The sequence below is a fragment of the Giraffa tippelskirchi genome, chromosome 13, assembly GCF_054371585.1.
Source record: "Giraffa tippelskirchi isolate mGirTip1 chromosome 13, T2T-mGirTip1v1.2.pri, whole genome shotgun sequence".
NCBI classification, from domain to species: Eukaryota; Metazoa; Chordata; class Mammalia; order Artiodactyla; family Giraffidae; genus Giraffa; species Giraffa tippelskirchi.
In genome coordinates, this window is record NC_137287.1 from 63,735,075 (window position 1) to 63,757,095 (window position 22,021).

General features: G+C 44.2%; 1 long non-coding RNA gene and 1 pseudogene across 7 annotated transcripts in view; one reads left to right on the forward strand and one right to left on the reverse strand.

The window, feature by feature from the left end:
- Nucleotides 1-22,021, reverse strand: part of LOC145532840 (uncharacterized) — a 109,489-nt gene that overhangs the window by 50,519 nt on the left and 36,949 nt on the right. The gene's annotated exons all lie outside the window — the stretch shown is intronic.
- On the forward strand, nt 5,326-5,616 carry LOC145532230 (cytochrome c oxidase subunit 6C pseudogene; annotated as a pseudogene).

Genomic DNA, 22,021 nt, shown 5'->3' on the forward strand with positions numbered 1-22,021 from the left:
TCCTGTCCTTATAATATCCACATAAATAACTACCTCTGATAAGGCCCAACTCAGATTGCCTCTTCCAGAAAGCACTCTTAAATCACCATCCCATCCTGGGACTGCATGAGATATACATTTGTGTGTGTGTGCTTCCAGAACATCCTGCACATTGGACTAATGTTGTCCATCAAACTGAAATGATCTGACTCTCCCTCATCTGGTTTTAAGCTCCCTGAATTGAAGTAGACACTAACCTGTTCAGAATCTCTGTTATCTCAGGGCCCAAGTCAGTACCTAACCCATAGGATGTGCTCAGCGATATGTCTGTTGGGTGAGTGAATGACTGACTTCATGAAGGAATGAATGAAAACGAGCAAGTGTTGAAGCAAAGGAGAGACGTCCATTCCACAAAGACCATGCTAAGATCTCAAGTGTGCCCATGTGCATGTGCGCTCATTTGTGTCTGACTCTTTGTGACATCATGGACTGTATAGCCCACCAGGTTCTTTTGTCCATGGGGTTCTCCAGGCAAGAATACTGGAGTGGGTTGCTATTTCCTATTCCAGGGGATCTTCCCAATCTAGGGATCGAAGCGGGATCTCTTGTGTCTCCTGCATTGGCAGGCAGATTCTTTACCACTGGCGACACCTGGAAAGCCCAAAGAACTCAAGAGATTTTATTTTTCTTCTAGCTATTTCTGCTAGTATATGATGACCACTCAATAACTATTTATGGAACTGAATACCAGATTAAAGCCTTTTTTTGTGTTCTTACGTCAAAATTTACCATCCACTTCAGAAAAGAGACTTTATTGTGGGAGATTTGTTATTTAGGCTTTCCAAGGTTTGCTTACTAACACACATGAACTCTGGTGACATCCCGGGGGCTTGTTCAGTGTGGTGACATTGGCCAAGCCAATTAAGCTCTCCCTTTTCACCTGTTAAATAAGAAGACAGGCCCACATATCTCTCAATCTTTAAGTACCTCCCAGTACTGAAAAACAATACCAGACAAAATTTTAAATGACAGACACAAAGTAGTTGGCCTTTTGAAATTGAGCCAGAAAGCAAAATCCTGGAATAAAGTAGAAATTAGATGTATATTGTGCCTCCAACCTACTGATAAAAATAATACTGGCCATTCTCATAAAACAACTGCTATACCAGCATTATTCCCTCTGCTTGTGAAGGTCAAGTTCATGGTGTGAATGGTGTCCCTCCCATTATATTAACATGTTCAGACACCAGGCTGGCATTTCAGGCTGGTTTATGAAAGAACCGAAAAAGGTCAGGATTTTAGTTCTTTATCTTCATTATTGCACTGTTTATACAACAAACAACCATAGGCAGTTTCCCTATTCATGTTGCTTAGTGACAAGAGCATTCTCTCCTTCCAATAAAATATATTAAAAAGGTAAAAAAAAAAAGAAAAGAAAAGCTAGGTCAAACTTTCTCAAAGTCTCAGGAAATGAGAAACCACAAGCAAAACAAAGCAATTTAAGTTCTTTCTAAGGGTAATATGAACTTTACTTTTTCTGATAGATCTTCTGTGGGGAGGATGGGGGCTGGAGGATGTTGCACAATTTATATTCTACTTTGGATAAATATAGTTGCGGTGCAAACAAGTTCTGGCCGCTGAAGACTGCCTCACTGCAGTCACCCTTGGGAGGGTGAGTAAAGAGAAATAAATGTTAAACTTTCTCTCAAGATGAAATTCTGCATTCTAAATTAGCTGAGTAGAGAAATCCAGTCAGAAGGAGGACCAGGGGGTCACAGGTATTCAGGACCATGAATCACGGTCAGGAAACAAATGCTGAGAGAGTCCACCTCTGGAAGAATGAGCTCATTGTCACACTGGGGTGCCCTCTGTGAGAGCAAGATTAAACTTCCCTGGCACCAACCTTCCCCAGCTAGATGTTACGAAGAATAATAATGCTACCTGGCACAAAGGGAGGACTTGACGCTTATTCACAGTGACAAAGGGCTCAGTGAGTGGTTCACATTCTTTGCCATCATTATTTTATAGATGAGCTGACAGATTCCCTAAGCAGCCCCAGAGTCTGACACAGCAGGACTGGACTCGTATCCACGGGCCTGGCCTCCTGGCCACACACACACACAGAAGGCTAATCATATCTTCCGTCCTAGAAGAGCCTAGAGCAGCTGGCTGATGTCTCACTTACTCCTTCTCGTAGGGGTTCGGCAACATAAAGAAGTTAACCACCCAAAAGAACATGCACTTCTGAAAGGACGCACTTTCCAAATATTTTTCTTAAATATCTCAGGTTATTGAATTCCTTGGTAGGAGACTGAGATTCGAAAAAAAATAAAAGCTAATAGCAGAGGAAAAAAAGGCACAATTAGATTAGGAAGACAGGTTTCATTTCACTTATGTTTTGAAATAACATAACAGGTAGGTCAACTGTAGCCAGAAGTGGTGGGCGGTGCCCAATGTTTCCCCACAGCTTCCTGGGAAAATGGATTGTATAGTGTTGTGTTTGTGTGTGTGTGCTTAGTCGCTCTGTTGTGTCTGACTCTTTGTGGCCCCCTGGACTGTAGCCCCATGGACAGGTTCCTTTGTCCATGAGATTTTCCCGGCAAGAATACTAGAGCAGGTTGCCATTTTCTATGCCAGGGGATCTTCCCGACTCAGGGTTCAAAAGTGTGTCTTGCATTGGCAGGCGGATTCTTTACCACTAGCGCCACCTGGGAAGCCCCTGCATAGGGTTGGTGCACAATAAATACAGGTGAACTAGAGTGTGGAGAACTTGGCTTTCATTAGGGCCCAGGAGAGAATGAGATGGCTAACTCTGCCATTTTAGTTCAAAACCAAATCTCTTAGCACCATGAGCCCCACTCTAGCACCTATTTGAAAACCAATCAGAATAGAACCTCACAGCTGCCTTTTATTCCCTGAGCTAGAATTCCTCATGTTGCCACCAGCCAATAGCCTCAACTCACCAGTTTTTCCTAAGTGCCCAGCAAATACCATTCAACATTGAACCTACAAATAGGGAACTGTCTATCTATTGCTGATCTATTGTGGATGATGGTCCATTATATAAAATTCCCATTTAGATTTCCTGTGTTAAAAGGGAAGGTAAGTGCTGATGCAAAAGTAATTTTCCAGGGAATATTTCTCTATTCAGAATCTTTCAGGCAGATCAGAACTCCTCTGCTTTTGCAAAAAGAAAAAAGATTTGCAATGCTCTTTGATTCATCTTATCATTAGATAAATCTCTTCTTTCTCTCTTACTTCAGAGTGGTCCCAATCCCCATTTTCACCCCTATCTGTTTTTAAGGCATAGGCTATTAACCTAACAGAGTAACATTTGAAATACATCTGTAATGTATGAAGGAAGCATTCGGAAATATAAATTTTCTAAACAAAAGTGTCAAGCTCCTAATAAAGTAAGATAGATTTATTTTTCTTTTGTATATCTGTAGCATAATTTGTTTCTTCCATTAAAAGTCTAATGTAGAATACCAAGATTCACGGTTTTTCCCCTAGCAAAAAACATTAGCCTAATTTCCCCACTTAAAATGATTTAGCTTCTCAGCAGATGTCCTAAGCAGGCTTGGGCTATGTTCAGAGGCTCTCAGCAAATTAGCTATAGTCATGTCCAAGGATGAGTAGACCTTTTCAATGCCTAAAGCAGATTACTTAAAAGAAAGAAAGGAAGCAAACCAGCCCTAGAATAATAATTTGAAAACCATCTCCAAGCATTTGTAATGCCACAAAATCTTGATTTAAGGGGTGATGTATTATTTCACAGATGCAGATATGCCAAAGGTCACACCACATCTCTAAAATCAACTGAGTGCAGCAAAGGCTGAATAAAATGCACTTTGGCCATGAGGAGTATGTTAATGCTGTTTCTCAGACTCTGTTCAAAAGAGGTTTTACTATTTATTATCATTCAACATCGGGGCCTGGTGCTCTGGGCTTCCATTCACCCACTGGAATGAATGTGTCCTCTTATGGTTTTTAAGTTGTCAGTGAATGACTGCATATAATCAATAAGCTATTAAGAGAAGCCAAGCATACCTATAAACTAAGTTTTGTACACAAAATATAACTTATAATGGTACTTTGAGGTACATACTTCGCTATTACACATCACAGTAATAAACAATAAAATTGGTGAGTTTATGCTAATGAATTTAATTAGTAGTACTTTAATACATGGGCTTGAACAGCAAGGAGATCAAACCAGTCAATCCTAAAGGAAATCAACCCTAAATATTCACTGGAAGGACTGATGCTGAAGCTGAAACTCCAATACTTTGGCCACCTGATTCGAAGAGCTGACTCACTGGAAAAAGACCCTGATGCTGGGAGAGATTGAAGGCAAGAGGAAGAAGAGGCACAGAGGATGAGATGGTTGGATAGCATCACTGACTCAATGGACATGAGTTTGAGTAAACTCCGGGACATAGGGAAGGACAGGGAATCCTGGTGTGCTGCAGTTCATGGGGCTGAAAATAGTCGGACAGTACTTAGCAACTGAGCAACAGTAGGGACTTCCCCAGTGGCTAAGCAGAAAAGAATCCATCTGCAATGCAGGAGATGCAAGAAACATGGTTTGATTCCCGGGTCAGGAAGATCCCCTAGAGCAGGAAATGGCAACCCACTCCAATATTCTTGTCTGGACAATTCCATGGGCAGAGGAGCCTGGTGGGCTACAGTCCATAGGGTCACAAAGAGTCAGACACGACTGAGCACACACATGCCCTATACAGTCCTATCAGTAGGAATTAGGGTTGGCTACTAGTGGCAGAGAATCAAGAATAACTGAGGTGTAAAAATGATTGGCATTTATTTTTCTCATTCTGGCTAGAAGATGTCTCCTTTCAGATATCACACTGAAGGTCTCTGCATGGGTGAGATGGTAGTTTTGAAGCTTCTAGAATCAATCCATATCTTTTAGAGGAGAATCTGAACCCTGGGTGGGATTCACTGAGGAGGGTGATCAACTGTCTTGGTTTGCTGCAACCAGTCTCTTTTAGCACTGAAAATCCCATATCCTGGGAAAACTCTAGACTGGGACCAGTTTGTTACAGGTCACTGGGAGCCTCTTCTCAGCAAAGGGAGGAACACAAGTCTAGCCAGGTGACTTCATCAAAGTTTTGCCAGCCACAGGGAGTGGCCCCCTGACCTGTCACGGCCCAAGCCTGATGACAGCTCTGGTCCACCCATCTAGCACTGTACCCCCACACATGGTCCTTCCTCCCTCATCACCTGCCATTGTTCCACAGACGCTTGTCAAACATTCATTCTAGGTCCATTTCTCCATCAGCCTGGAAGAACGTCATTGTTGAGCCATCAAGAAGAAAAACTACCATGTCCAGTTTTTTGACAAAACCTCAGATGAGTGGCCTTCTGGCCAAGGGTCTGTGATTTCATATTGTTGGAGCATTCATTGTCCCCCTGGGAGTGGCAGCTTTCTATAAGTTTTCTGTGGCTTAACCAAGAAAGAAGGCATGTGCAGATTTCTACAGAAATTATGATTCCATGAAAGATTTTGAGGAGAAGAGGAAGGCTGGTATCTTTCAAAGTGATTTAAAACATAAAGAAATTCCTCGGATTGAGTTCCATGAAATTGTATCACTTACCTGTGTTTCTGAACTATGAAACTATGAGTATCTGGGTTGAAGAACAGTCTCTCAAGAAATAAATGATTAACAAATACTGTGGACACTAAAAATAAAATTCATTCTAAGTCAGGCAACATCCAAAGATTCTGGTTCACCAGGGACAGGATTTGCCATATGTTCAGCAAAGTTTTCTTTTCCTCCCTCTTCTGTGAAAATTTCAGTTCAGTTCAGTTCAGTCTCTCAGTCGTGTCTGACTCTTTGTGATCCTATGAACTGCAGCATTCCAGGCCTCCCTGTCCATCACCAACTCCCAGAGTTTACCCAAACTCATGTCCATTGAGTCTGTGATGCCATCTAACCATCTCATCCTCTGTCATCCCCTTCTCCTCCTGCCTTCAATTTTTCCCAACATCAGGGTCTTTTCAAATGAGTCAGCTCTTCGCATCAGGTGGCCAAAATATTGGAGTTTTAGCTTCAACATCAGTCCTTCCAATGAACACCCAGGACTGATCTCCTTTAGGATGGACTGGTTGGATCTCCTTGCAGTCTAAGGGACTCTCAAGAGTCTTCTCCAACACCACAGTTCAAAAGCATCAATTCTTTGGCGCTCAGCTGTCTTTATAGTCCAACTCTCACATCCATACATGACTACTGGAAAAACCATAGCCTTGACTAGACGAACCTTTGTTGACAAAGTAATGTCTCTGCTTTTTAATATTCTATCTAGGTTGGTCATAACCTTCCTTCCAAGGAGTAAGCGTCTTTTAATTTCATGGCTGTAATCACCACCTGCAGTGATTTTGGAGCCCCCCAAAATAAAGTCAGCCACTGTTTCCAATGCTTCCCCATCTATTTGCCATGAAGTGATGTGACAGGATGCCATGATCTTAGTTTTCTGAATGTTGAGCTTCAAGCCAACTTTTTAACTCTCCTCTTTCACTTTCATGAAGAGGCTCTTCAGTTCTTCACTTTCTGCCATAAGGGTGGTGTCATCTGCATATCTGAGGTTATTGATATTTCTCCTGGCAATCTTGATTCCAGCTTGTGCTTCATCCAGCCTGGCATTTCTCATGATGTACTCTGCATATAAGTTAAATAAGCAGGGTGATAATATACAGCCTTGACGTACTCCTTTTCCTATTTGGAACCAGTCTGTTGTTCCATGTCCAGTTCTAACTGTTGCTTCCTGACCTGCATACAGCTTTCTCAAGAGGCAGGTCCAGTGGTCTGGTATTCCCATCGCTTTCAGAATTTTCCACAGTTTATTGTGATCCACACAGTCAAAGGCTTTGGCATAGTCAATAAAGCAGAAATAGGTGTTTTTCTGGAACTCTCTCGGAGAAGGCACTGGCACCCTACTTCAGTACTCTTACCTGGAAAATCCTGTGGACGGAGGAGCCTGGAAGGCTGCAGTCCATGGGGTCGCTAAGAGTCGGACACGACAGAGAGACTTCACTTTCACCTTTCATTTTTATGCATTGGAGAAGGAAATGGCAACCCACTCCAGTGTTCTTGCCTGGAGAATCCCAGGGACGGGGGAGCCTGGTGGGCTGCCGTCTATGGGGTCACACAGAGTCGGACACGACTGAAGCGACTTAGCAGCAGCAGCAGCTGGAACTCTCTTGCTTTTTCGATGATCCAACAGATGTTGGCAATTTGATCTCTGGTTTCTCTGCCTTTTGTAAAACCAGCTTGAACATCTGGAATTTCACGGTTCACATATTGCTAAAGCCTGGTTTGGAGAATTTTGAGGATTACTTTAATAGATTCCCTGGTGGCTCAGACAGTAAAGCCTCTGCCCGCAATGCGGGAGACCCAGGTTTGATCCCCATGTCGGGAAGATCCCCTGGAGAAGGAAATGTCAACCCACTCCAGTACTCTTGCCTATAAAATTCCATGGATGGAGGAGCCTGGTGGGTTACAGTCCATGGGGTCTCAAAGAGTCGGACACGACTGAGCGACTTCACTCACTTCACTTTACTAACGTGTGAGACGAGTGCAATTGTGCAGTAGTTTGAGCATTCTTTGGCATTGCCTTTCTTTGGAATTGGAATGAAAACTAACCTTTTTCAGTCCTGTGGCCACTGCTGAGTTTTCAAAATTTGCTGGCATATTGAGTGCAGTATTTTCACAGCACCATCTTTCAGGATTTGAAATAGCTCAACTGGAATTCCATCACCTCCACTAGCTTTGTTCATAGTGATACTTCCTAAGGCCCACTTGACTTCACATTCCAGGATGTCTGGCTCTAGGTTAGTGATCACACCATCATGATTATCTGGGTCATGAAGTTCCTTTTTGTACAGTTTCTTCTGTGTATTCTTGCCACCTCTTCTTAATATCTTCTGCTTCTGTTAGGTCCATAACATTTCTGTCCTTTATTGAGCCCGTCTTTGCATGAAATGTTCCCTTGGTATCTCTAATTTTGTTGATGAGATCTCTAGTCTTTCCTATTCTATTATTTTCCTCTATTTCTTTGCACTGATCGCTGAGGAAGGCTTTCTTATCTCTCCTTGCTATTCTTTGGAACTCTGCATTCAAATGGGTATATCTTTCCTTTTTTCCTTTGCTTTTCGCTTCTCTTCTTTTCACAGCTATTTGTAAGGCCTCCTCAGACACCATTTTGCTTTTTTGCATTTCTTTTTCTTGGGGATGGTTTTGATCCCTGTCTCCTGTACAAATGTCACCAACCTCCGTCCATAGTTCATCAGGCACTCTGTCTATCAGATCTAGTCCCTTAAACCTATTTCTCACTTCCAGTGTATAATCGTAAGGGATTTGATTTAGGTCATACCTCAATGGTCTAGTGGTTTTCCCACTTTCTTCAATTTAAGTCTGAATTTGGCAATAAGGAGTTCGTGACCTGAGCCACAGTCTGCTCCCGGTCTTGTTTTTGCTGACTGTATAGAGCTTCTCCATCTTTGGAGAAGAATATAATCAATCAATCAATCAACTGTAAGAATATAATCAATCTGAATTTGGCATTGACCATCTGGTGATGTCCATGTGTAGAGTCTTCTCTTGTGTTGTTGGAAGAGGGTGTTTGCTATGAGCAGTGCGTTCTCTTGGCAAGACTCTATTAGCCTTTGCCCTGCTTCATTCTGTACTCCAATGCCAAATTTGCCTGTTACTCCAGGTATTTCTTAACTTCTTACTTTTGCATTCCAGTCCCCTATAATGAAAAGGACATCTTTTTTGGGTGTTAGTTCTAAAAGGTCTTGTAGGTCTTCATAGAACCGTTCAACTTCAGCTTCTTCAGCATTACTGGTTGGGACATAGACTTGGATTACCGTGATATTGAACGGTTTGCCTTGGAAATGAATAGAGATCATCCTGTCATTTTTGAAATTTAGGTCACCATTAACTGAAGAAAAGGAAAAGGCCATGGCAAAACCTCAAGTCCTCAGTGGCCTTAGTATTTGCAAAATACTGTGAATTAATATGAAGTCATTTAGAAAGTTTCACCATACATTAAGTTTAAAAAATAAAAATGAGTTCCACAGAACAAAGTGAACAGTGTAATCCTAGTCTATAAAAATAGATGAATATTTCTTTCTTTGTTTAATATATTGATAGGAAAAAAAAAGGCTGGAAAAATATGCACCAAAATGTAAACAGTTATTAACTACAAGTGGTAGAACCAGGGTGAAGCAGTTGTGATAGAGATGAGGAGACCTATTCAAAAGCTACTATGAACTACTAGAGACTGGTGTACAGAGAGAAGTAAGTCAGATAGAGAAAGACAAATATCACATATTAATGCATAAATGTAGAATCTAGAAAAATGGCACAGATGAACCTACTTTTAGGGCAGGAATAGAAACACAGACACAGAGAACAAGCATGTGGGCCCAGAAGGGGAGGAGAGGGTCAAACAAATTGGGTGATTATGACTGATATATATACACTGAAAGTGACAGTGTTAGTTGATCAGTCATGTCTTACTCTCTGCAGCCCCATGGACTGTAGGCCGCCAGGCTCCTCTGTCCATAATTCTCCAGGCAAGAATAATGGAGTGGGTAGCTGTCCCCTTCTTCAAGCGATCTTCCCAATTCAGGGATCAAACCTGAGTCTCCTGCATTGCAAGTGGATTCTTTACCATCTGAGCCACCAGGGAAGTCCATATATTCACTACACTATGCTGTGCTTAGTCACTCAGTCGTGTCTGACTCTTTGACTCTCCATGGACTGTAGCCCACCAGGCTCCTCTGTCCATGGAGATTCTCAGGCAAGAACACTGGAGTGGGTAGCCTTTCCCTTTTCCAGGAGATTTTCCCAACCCGGGGATCAAACTCAGGTCTCCCTCATTGCAGGCAGATTCTTTACTGTCTGAGCCACCAAGGAAGCCCATACACTACAATGTGCAAAATAGGTTGCTAGTGGAAACTTGCTGTATAGCACAGGGAGCTCAGCTCGGTGCTCTGTGATGACCTAGAGGAATGGGATGGGGAGGGTGGGAAGAAGTCTCAAGAGGGAGGGGTATATGTATTCTTACAGCTGATTCACTTTGTTGCACAGCAGAAACTAACACAACACTGTAAAGCAATTATAAAAAAGAAGAAGAGAAAAACCACCATGAAGGCAGAGTGTGAGGACTTGGAGGTGAATTTGCTGCAGAGGGTAAGGAAGAGGGTGCAGCTGAAGATGATAGGCAGCCTGGATGGATGGGAAACAGCGGTGCAGCTGAGAAGAACAAGGAAGTCAGAGGGAGGGGAATTTGCTTTGAGATGATTTTGCTCTTGAGACATGGGGAACGTTGGAAGTCAAGATTCCCAACAGATCATCAGCAACACAGAACTAGACCTTTGCGCTGGAGAGGGCTAGAAAGTCATCCACATGCACACACAACTTGAAGCCCTGGAGTTGGGGGGAGAAGGGAGCTGGCATGAAAAACAAAAGAAGAAAGTCAAAGGCAGGAGGTTGAGAGGACCAGCCACACTCAAAGGGCAAGAAGAGATACAAACTAGGTGACAGGTCAGATAGGAATACGAAAAAGCTGGAGAAGCCAGTGTGAAACCAAGAAAGGGAAGACAAAGATGCAAGGGAGCTGGAGCTGCCAAGCTGGCCTCGCATTCTCTGGGCTTGGCAGAGTTTACAGTTGGAGAAAAAGAAGTCAGCTACCCCCTCCCTCCTGCCGCAGATAACCAGACGTGCAGCTGTAACCGTGAATGAAGTTGAAAGTTTTGGCTATTACTCTGAATTAGACATCTTAACTATCTTTTAATACCTGAAGTAATAGTACTAGAAGACCTTTTATTACCTGAAAGTGTCCATAAAAGCCATGGTCATCCAGGAGCAAGAGACCAATTAGCTCCACAGCACAAAGAAAGACAAAAGTAAAATTGCTTCATAATTACACCCTGAAGTCACGCTTCTTCAACATCACCATTACACAGAGACAGAGCTGCTGTGACCACCGCCTCTCCCTTAGATAGCAAGCAGAATGTCCAACAGAAATTTCTTTGTTGTCTGGGAATTGCAGCTAATTTCCAAAGTCGAAAATAATAGTGCAGTGTACCCCTGTTCGTAAAAGTCTGCAGTAGCAGCCAAATATTTCCCTTGGGCTATTTGACTCTGCTGCCATCAACCCATCACCTGCCTCTTGTGTGCATTTGTAAAATGCACACAGCTCCTGTAGTTGGAACTGGGTGTTGCTGGCTTTGTGAAGATCGCTCGAGTCTCTCCTCCCTCTTTTCTGCTCTTCCTTTTATCTTTTTTTGTAACAAACCACTACAAATGTAGTAGCTTAAAAACACAGAAATTCCTGAGCTCTGTAGGTCAGAAACCCAGGCACAGTTCTCTGCTCAGGGTCTCACAGCTGAAATCAAGGTGTTGGTGGCTGTGATCTCATCGGATGCTCTGGGTTCTCTTGGCTCACTGATTATGGTAGAACTTTAGTTCCTTGCAGCTGTAGGACTGAGGTCCCTGTTTCCTTACTGACTGTCATATGGGGGCTGCTCCCAGAGGCCATGAACCCCCCCTCACTGTGTGGCCCCCACCACCTTCAAAGTCAACAGCAGAGCCCCCATGTCCAGTCCCTCTCACACTTTGAGTCTGTTTCCAGGAGGAGCCAGGTCCTCTAAGCCCTCCCCAGTTAGGCCAGGCCCAGCTCACTACTCTCACTACTCTCCACTACTCTCCCTTAAAGGCAACTGTGCGGTAGAAAATGACCTCATCATGGGTGTAAACCATCAGGCCCACAGTCTTGAGGGAGTGATGCATGATGTACCTCCAGGGGCAGGTATCTCGGGGCTGTCTATGCTATAACACTGCCTCCAAAAAGCCAGCCTAGGTGGGCTCCCAAAGGCTCCTTTGTGAAGTGTAAGGAAGAAGAGTTACTGAGGGGCTGTTCCTCAGTTGGACAGTCTCTGCTGCAGCAGACTTGCTGAGCTGCCTTCCTGCCTTTCAGAGGGAGCTGGCAGGATGGCGAGTGGGTAGCAATAGTGATGTTTGCCCCCCACCCTTTGGCATGGCCGGAGTGTGTGTGCCACCTGGGATTGCCACAGAATGCGGTGGGTTTTGAGCTGACTTCCCAGGACAGCATCCAGGAGCCCCGCTGGCCGTTGGGGTGTAGGGGGAAAAGGGGCTTCAGTTGCAGGCAGAGGACATGGGGCCACACAAGGAGGCCATGTCAGGATGGCATCACTCTCCCCAGTACCCCCACCCCAACCCCTAGCCAGCACCCCCAATTCCTCCACACAGGGCTATTAACAGCTGGGAGAGAACAACCACAGCTGCAGCTTAATTGAAATGTGTGCTCCTTTCTCTAAGCCCACCTCCCCCTTCATCTCAACCACCCCTGTGAGAAGCAGAAGGGGAAAGAAATGAAAAGATCAGCCACACCCCGTCAGGTCCCCCAGGTGCTCTGCCTACAGGGCTCTCAGGGAAAGGATGTGACCTGAGCCCTAAAGCAGCTAATATACCACATCTTCAAGTGGCCAGACTGCATTTTGGGGATTCCTGAAAATACCTGAGAAACAACAGGTTCATCACTAAGGGAAGGAAATGGAGAGTTGACAAATCATGTCAAAGGTCAGCTTTGCAGAAAAAAAAAAAGCTTCATAAATGTTGCTCACCAAGTTTGCAGCATTTAATAAACCAGTTACACTCTTGAACACTGGGAACTGTCAACTTCGGGAGGGGACATGCTCAGTTCAGTGACCTTGGAGCAGGGAGAGAAATTCAGAGAGTGGCCTGACCACCGGGGTCCAGCTTCGGTGGATAACCTGGGAATTTCAGGAATGTGTACATCCGTGAGGGTGAGTGTGTGTATTTACACATGAGTGGGGAGTGTGTGTGTGGAAAGAGAGAGGGTGTGCACATGAGTGCATGTGTGTGTTTGAGGCCAAGCATGGGGCAATGTGTGTTTCTGGGGTGATGTTGATGGTACAAGGCGGCCCCTGACCCTAAGTGGAGGAGGAAAGAAATGGAATAAGATGGACTCTAACAGGCAATGTACCATGAGCTCTAACTGCCAAAAGAAAAATAAGACTTTGAAAACAAGGGAGGTGGCAAAGCCAAGTTTACTGCAATGAGGATGCTCATTTAGGGACCAGCATCTTAATCCAAGGAGAAGACCCAACGTGATGTACTGTTGCTGAGATTCCAGGGCTGCTAACTTGTTTTGCTCCCCAGCCATTTGTCTCTCTGTTAGTTTAATCATTTCCACAGCTGTTGTGTAATATAACCATGAATGTACCACTGAGCCAGTTTCTCCCAGCCAGTCCTGCTTCCACAGAAACTAATGGAAAGAGGCAGCACTGGGATCTCCACTGCAAACCTGCCAGAACTGGCCAACTGGGTCGCAGTGAGCTTGCTGCCCAAGGGAAGGGCAGATAGGTGGCCGAATGTGTCCTTTGTTTTCCCTTTCCTGCAGATAGCACATCTTTCCCTTTTTATGAAGAAATCCATCCCTTCCCTAGTTCCCTGGTTCTTTAAGGAAAACAAACAACAAAAAAAAGCAAGACCTGAAGAGTAAAGATAATCATTTAAGCACAAGTTGGGGCTTCCAATGTGGCGCTAGTGGTAAAGGATCCACCTGCCAATGCAAGAGACATAAGAGATGCGAGTTCGATCCCTAGGTTGGGAAGATCTCCTGGAGGAGGACATGACAACCTGCTCCAGTATTCTTGCCTAGAAAATCCCATGGACAGAAGAGCCTGGCAGGCTATTGTCCACTGGGTCGCAAAGAGTCAGACACGAATGAAGCAACTTAGCAGGCGTACACACAGTTGTGCAACCGCTTTTAACTCCATAAAGAGCACAGCTTCTATTTCCTTCATCTTGTGTCTCCCTGAAAGCATTTCACAGTTATTTCTTGTCCTCTGTTTTCCCAATTGGATGACTTCAGTACCATCTCAGAAAGGCAGCTGTGTCCAGAATACTGGAGTTCAAGAGAACTGTGACCATTGGCAGCACCAATTTTTATAGAGAATCCTGGAGAAACAAGCTGCTAACTTACAAAGGAAGTGATTTCTCCTGGAGTGTCCCTTCATCCAGGAACAGGAGTGAGCACAGTGTCACCGATTTTCAGGAGTCAGAGTGGGAAGTCACCACCCACGCTGAATCCCCTGTCTTACTCCTAAGGAAACCAAGACCTGGAGAATTTAGCTTCTTTGTGAACTAGTCACCAGGAGCAGAGCTGCAGTCAGCTCTTAGCAACCATGCCTCCCGGCTCCAGTCTCTGGTCCCCTGTGGTCCCGTAGATCTTGGCCTTCTTAATACTGAACTATAGTACATTTCCCCTAGTGTTGGCCCTGAAAAACATCCTTATTCCTAAGCAAAATGATTCCTACATTTTCTTTATTGGATATGTAATTTAGAACTAAGATTTATGAAGCTCCACTGGGAGCCAAGACCTGTGCTGTTTCGTGCACTTTGACACATTGATAGAGGTATTTTCCAAGAGGCTGTAAAATGTAGGCTATTAGTGAATGGCATTAAAAAAAAAATAAAATCCATGGCAGAGAACATCTTTTCTCCTCCATAAAACCACAGAAACTAGTCTAGAGTTCACTAAAGAAATAAGGACTTAAAGTGTCTTTAGCTACTGAATTAGGTGGCTGGCGAGTAAATGTGGTATAGGTGTGTAGATGCATGTGCTGTGGCTTGTACTACGAAAAGCTAAGTCAGAATGAAGTTGGGAGTCACAAAGGTGATGGAGGTTGGAAAAGTCTAGAAGCAGAGACAACAGACTTTCCATGTGTCCCACTTCATCTGCCCAATTAGCCATCAACAGGCAGGTCACAGACTGTGGGGTCAGCAAGAGGAGTGTCATTCTCTTATCATAACAGATGCTTATCTGCTACTATTGCCTTTTTCTCTGTCACTTTGGCAAAACAGCTCACCCTGGTCTTTCTCTGAAAGATGCTCTATGCTTATCTTCTGTCCCTGAAATTGAGGAGGTTTCTCTATTTTCCAACTCTCGTATGTGGGTGAGTTTGGCGAGTCTGGGGGTAGCTGCTGTCTCATCAGCCCACCCCAGACTTGCCCTTGCCCTCGAAGTGAGGAGAAATAAACCTCCAGGGCAATCCAGTCCATCCCTGAAGGGGGCCAGGGATGGAGAGAGAGTCCTGGGTGTACCATTGTTTGGTATTTAAAGAAAACAAAACACCAAAGATGAAGGAATGCTGACAGGGCCAAATGACATCAAAAAGAAGCAGAAACCCCCTCCAGGAAGTGTTTATGTGGGTCTGAGATATCAAGGTAGTCTTGATAAACTAGATATACTCTCTAGTAGTAGAGTTAAGGTAGTCTAATTAAACTCATAGTCTGAGAGATGTGGAACGTACTTGGCAGAGAATTGCTTAAGTGGGAAATGAATGAGGTTCAATCCTAGTGTTAAATGGGCCTTCTGAATTCAAAATCCAAACACATGTCCTAAGTTGTGTTCTAAATTTCATGAGATTATATTCAAGGGTAAAGAGAGGCCACGTGAAGTAAGTGAGAAAAAGAAAAACAAGTATCATATATTAATGCATATGTATATATGTATGTGGAATCTAGAAACACAGTGCAGATGAACCTATTTGCAGGGCAGGAATAGAGATGCAGACCTAGAGGACAGACTTGTGAACACAGCAGGGGAAGCAGAGGGTGGGACAAATTGAGAGAGTAGCATTGACGTGTATACACTACCATGTGTAAAACAGCTAGTGGGAAGATGCTGTATAGCACAGGGAGCTCAGCTTGGTGCTCTGTGATGGCATGGTGAGGGAGGGTAGGAAGGAGCCTCAAGAGGGAGGGGATACACATATACATATAGCTGATTCATGTTGTTGTACAGCAGAAACTAACACAACATTGTAAAGCAATTATTTTCCAATTAAACTTAAAAAGTCAATTTAAAAAAGAGAGAAGCCAGGGCTCTCTCTGAGGTGGGCAGTGAGGCCATGGATCGTAGTGTCAAGAGCAGAAAGAGACAGAGACCCCATCAGGAAAGTGTGGGGTCAGGTGCTGCCTTTATTTTAAATGTTGATGTTTTGCTCATTATGGAATTTTTCTTTAACTTTAATTGTTTAAAATGAATTGTTAACATATTATTTATCTTGATTGCTGAGTTATTTTCCACTCCCTAAATTTAGTTACAGATGAATGTCTCACTTACCTCACTCCAGTATAATCCCTGGTAAGGGGCCTGGTACATGCAAGTGTCAGAAAAGTTACCATCCATTATGTGTTGAATTGTGTCCCCCCAAAAGATGTTGAACTGTGGTGTTGGAGAAGACTGTTGAGAGTCCCTTGGACAGCAAGGAGATCAAACCAGTCAATCCTAAATGAAATCAAGCCTGAATGTTCATTGGAAGGACTGATGCTGAAGCTGAAGCTCCAATACTTTGGCCACCTGAGACAAAGAGCCGAGTCATTGGAAAAGACCCTAATGCTGGGAAAGATTGAAGGCAGGAGGAGAAGGGGATGACAGGATGAGATGGTTAGATGGCATCACCGACTCAATCAACTTGAGTTTGAGTGGACTCTGGGAGATGGTGATGGACAGGGAAGCCTGGCATGCTGCAGTCCATGGGGTCACAAAGAGTCGGACACAACTGAGCAGCTGAACAAAAAGATGTTGAAGTCCTAGCCTCTGGTATCTCGGAATGTGGCCTTATCTGGAAATAGGGTCATTAGAGATGTAGTTGGTTAGGATGGGATCATCCTGGGGTAGACTGGACCCCTGATCTGGTGTGACTGATGTCCTTATAAAAATGGGAAATTCAGACAGAGACACATGTGAAGGACAAAACATGAAGGCAGAGATAAGGGTGGGTCATCCACATGTGCAAAGATTGCTAGCAAAGAGGCAGAAGCTAAGAGAGAGGGAAGGAGCAGACTCTCCTTGCCCTACTAAGAAGGAAATGGCACTGTGGACACACTGATCTTAGACTTCTGGTCTCAGAACTGTGAGATGTTAAATTTCTGTGGCTTAAGCCACCCAGTTTGTGAAACTTTGTCACAGCAGCTCTAGCAGACTAATACATCATTCTGCATCTTAAGGAGAGACAGCACCACCCCCATGTCAGTTGGTCAGAAGGGTCCTATTTCAACCTTGTAGTCAGGAAACCTGGATCATTGCTCAGCCCAAAGATGTAACTATCAAGTCAAATGCCAAGGCTGTGGGGTAGGTAGGCTGGTAGTAGTGAGGATGAAGCAGTTGGAATGAGGCTGTGATCGCTGTCAGGGCACAGCATTCTATAAAAATGGCAGTGCCAGGAAGGTCAGAGGAAAGAGCGTTCTTAGGGCAGGTGTGTGGTTGAAGCGAGGGGAGGTATGGGGCAGGAAGGCCACTGCGGATCCCCTCACAGGATGGCTGCTCATCATGGGAGAGAATTTACCCATCTGGGAAAAGCATCTCTGAGCTCTGCCTGAATCTGATCTCGAGACTTAACAAAGCTCCTACTGTGTGTGCTCAGTGCAGCACCAGTTTCTGTGTCAGAGAGAGTGTGTATAAGAACGAGGGGTCCTATGAGAATGTAAGAATGCTACCGAGTCCATGCTCCCTCTGCTTGTCACACGACAGGCCAGTAAATCAGGTGAGTTGTTGGGGCAAGGAATGGCGATTCTTTTTTTCAGCTGCATCAGATCTTAGTCGGAGAAGGTGATGGCACCCCACTCCAGTACTCTTGCCTGGAAAATCCCATGGATGGAGGAGCCTGGTAGGCTACAGTCCATGGGGTCGCACAGAGTCGGACAAGACTGAAGCGACTTAGCAGAAGCAGCAGCAGGTCTTAGTTGTGGCTCTTGGAATCTTTAGTTTCAGCATGTGGGGGTCTAGTTCCCTGACCAGGGATCAAACTGAGGCCCCCTGCTTTGGGAGCATGTCATCTTAGCCACTGGACCACCAAGGAAGTTTCAGGAATAGCAACTTTAACAGAAAGCTGGCAGACTGAGAAGATGGCAGACTAGGGTCTCAAAAAACTACCTTCCCTCAGTCCCAATTCTGCTCCTTTTATACAGAGGGCGAGGAGGGGGCAGAGCCCGCAGCAGTGCCTACCAATGGCTGAGCAGGACTGCTAAGGTCACTCCCTAACTGTCGCTCGCTTGGGGGAGGGACCCACTGTGATGCTGACCAGTGGCTGAGCAGGAATCCCTAACAGTGGCTCACTAGCCGCTGTACATCTGCCCCGGGCCCATTACAAGAAAAAGGAGAGAGATGAATAATGCAACTTCCTCAACCTTCTTTTAAGGTTGGTCTTTATGAGAAATTCATTCTTGATTTCTGAAAAGAAAGCAACAGAGAGGAGGGACGATGTCTCCTGAGCTCACCATGAACTAAGGCGCCTGGACTGGCTGGCTCTGGTCACTGACCCTGTGCGCAAGTGACATTGTATCTCATGCGTGAAAGTTCATTCCTGAGAGTCACTTCTTTTACTTGCACAGAACATTTGTCTCATTTTAAGGTTCCTCTCTGATGGTTTGAAATCTGTTGCCTTTGGCTACCATCTTGGCTTTACAACCCAGATTATTCTCTTGCTGTCTTTCTCCCCTTCTAAGTGGCTAGTGTGTGTGTGATTGGTAGCCTTTGCCTCATACTGCTTTCACTGTGTCCTGCCCGTGATTTGTTATGGACAGAAAGGAAGAGTGAGATAAGCAGAAATTCAGGGAGGAAGAAATCACAGGCCAGACTTTGGCTCCAGCCAAAAGCACATTGTCCAGTCCAGCTTCCACCAGAGGTGAGTGCAGGGTATGAGGGGTTGTCACATTAACAAAACTGCCCCTGGTTCCTCATGGGTTCTTGATCCCTGAGCATGTACATCATCAATCAGAACCTAGGCTAAGTGGCAAAATAAACCACCAATATTAAGTGTAATGGGCAGCTATTGTGTAGATGAAAATAAAAATATCTTAAAGTTTTCTGAAAGGTTAATCTATGATAGTGTTTCTTAAATTGAGGTCAATGGATCACTGGCATCAGAACCTCCTGGGATCTTTATTAAAAATGTATATTTCTGCCCACTAGATCCATTGAGCTGGCATCTCTGGAGATGGGAATTTTAAGCGGGCTCCCCAGATGATCTCTATGCATCTCTGTGATCGAAGTTTAGAACATTAGGTATCACATAATAAGATGGCAGGATGTTTCCCTGCCTTGAGTGCAAGAACTTCAGTGAGTCCTCTTTCACCATTTCTCAGTGGACTTCCCTTCCTTCCAGCCCTACTTTTTAAAAAATATTTATTTGATTATTTGGCTATGCCAGGTCTTAGTTGCAGCATGAAACTAAGATCTTCAGCCTTCCTTGTGGCAGGCAGGACCTTTAGTTGTAGTGTGTGATCTCTTTGTTGCAGTATGTGGGATCCAGTTCCCTGACCAGGGATTGAACCTGGGCCCCCTGCATTGGGAGCATGGAGTCTTAACCACTGGACCTCCAGGGAAGACTCGCCGGCCCGACTATTTTTTTACTGACTTAAATGATTTCTCCTCCCACTTCCTCAAAGTCTTCCTAACCCAGGCCCATATCTGATCACTTCAGATATTCTAGAATAGAGGCCAGCATTCATGGGATTATTTGGGTAGAATAATTACCTAGAGTACCGATCTGGCGCTCATTAAATACTTTTGTACCATGAAAAAAAATTACCTAGAGCTCCTCAGAGTTAAAAGGCTTCATACATAGAGATAGAGACTTATTCAATACCTGAGAAGTTAAATTTAGTTGAAGAACACTGCTTTGTTAAACCAAGAAGATCATCTTGGGTGATCTCAAGGTATCCCACCATCTCCATGACTAGGGCTCAATTATGCCTTTTTCCTTCAAACAGTGTAGCTTTGGAAGTCTTTGCAACAGCCACTTAACCATTATCCTAACAGACTCCAATTTTTCAGACTGAGTTGGGCACCTTTTTTTTTTTTTTTAGATTTTTATTTCCTCTTTATAAAAACATGGTGAGATAAGTATTGTTCTATTTTATTACTTTTTGTTTTGTTATTCTATTTTATCTTCTCACTGAGGGTGAGAGACACTTTGTACCTTGTCTGTAAAGGTAGGAAATGGCAAAGTTGGGACTGGGACTTGAATTCAGGTCTGTCATCCTTCAAGACCCTGGACTCTCTCCCCAACACTGTGCCCCCTCACTAGTGAGCACCTAGTATACAAATCACAGGCAAAAAGAGGTGTGCAGAGTCCTGCTAGTTATCAGCCTAAGGACTGCCAGTCTGTTCTTTCAAAATTCAGCCCAAGGCCCATTTCTTCCACAAAAGCTAAGCCTCTGCCTTTAATACCAGCTGGACTGATTGTAACCACTGATGGGTATTTAGCTCTCAGACTCAGATGTAGTGATCGTCACAGGGACTTGGAGTCTCCCGAGTGGACAGTAAACCCTTCCAGGGCATCACCAGCCCCACAGTCTGGAGTCTCATGCCTCATATGGACCACGGCCCTCAGCAGATGTTACTGTCTCCATGCGGGAGGAAAACTGGCCACTGCTTTGAGATCCTAACAAACCTCAGGGCCGGGGCGCAGAGGAAGAGAGGCGATGGGGGATTCAATCTTTTTGCATCACAGTGTTCTCATGAATTCTGGGCACCTAACCCAGGGGGAGGCCCATGTGGCAAAGCTAGAGAGTTCACACACTGAAGAATAAAACTGGGGTACATGCGCTGCCCCGTAGGCTGAAGTAAAGTAAACGCTGTGGAAATCCCACCACCCCCTTGGCTCTGTTGCTGACAGATGTCTGCACTGTTTTCCTCTGCAACATATTTGTATTTCACTCTCAATGTGTGCCCAGCACAGAATTTTCCATTTGTAGCTAGATTTGCTATTGGTCTAAAGTAGTTCCTTCTCAGATTCTCAAACTGTACATGATTGTGAGCTAAGTGGTGCCCAAGAGGAACCTAACACTATGCAAAGACCCCTGAACTGCTCTCCCAGACCTTGAGTGACTAGACAATCCCTCTCGCTGAAGCACCTTCCAGGGACCAGGAAAGCCTTCAACACCTATTTTGCCTGTAAGTAAGAAGCTACTAGAAACCAGCTTCTTAAGTCACTATTGGTTTTCTTGTCACCAGTATTTCTAAAACAAAATAACTCATCAATGAAAAATAATTCAAAAACTTCACAGATACTCCCTGACCTAAGAGAATTACAGAGTGAAGTCTGAGCCTTCTTAATCTTTATACCTCTAGTGACTAGCCTGACATTTTCTAGATGATCAAGAAACATTTGTTAATCTCAAATGATTTGCATCAATCCCCTGCATCAAAGCAAGACGACTGCCCCAAGTGGGAGGACACCACCAGAGCTAGCCTCTGGGGACTTTGACTTACAAAATCACACACAGGCATCCCACCCCCTCTACCCCTAAAATCACCTGTGTCTTTACCCTTTTCCATGCTAGGAACAAACAGTACCCATTGTGATTTGAAATGCTGAGAGGCGGTCAAATGCCTTTAATTAATTAAGATGGATTAAATAACTGAAATAAAAGATTTCGAGTGCCCTGTTATTTAGCTTTCTGTTTAAATACTCAGTGACTACCTGCTCCTTACAAGCCATGAATCATGCAGTGAATAAATGATTTAAGGTGACTACGAGATTATGCCCAGGAGGGCCTGTCAATATGGCTTGCTATCAACTGCCACTTTATATCAAGGCTAATGGAATGAAATGTAATATGAAATTCAGGTTTAGATAAAAATAAAATAGTGGTTGTCTATTGATTAAATTTACCTGAAAGTCTGACATAGTCATCGACCAAATGTTGTATTTCTGAATGAGTCATGTGCTTTTAAGAGGCTTCCAGTAAAATACTGCCTGTATTTTAGACTGATCCTGAAAGCTTATGTTCTGTAGGTTAACTCCTGTGATGCTCAGCCCCAAACATGTGACCCTATGGACCATAGCCCGGCACCAGGCTCCTTGACCCATGGGATTCTCCAGGCAAGAATACTGGAGTGGTTGCCACACCCTCCTCCAGGGGTACTTCATGATCCAGGAATCAAACCTGAG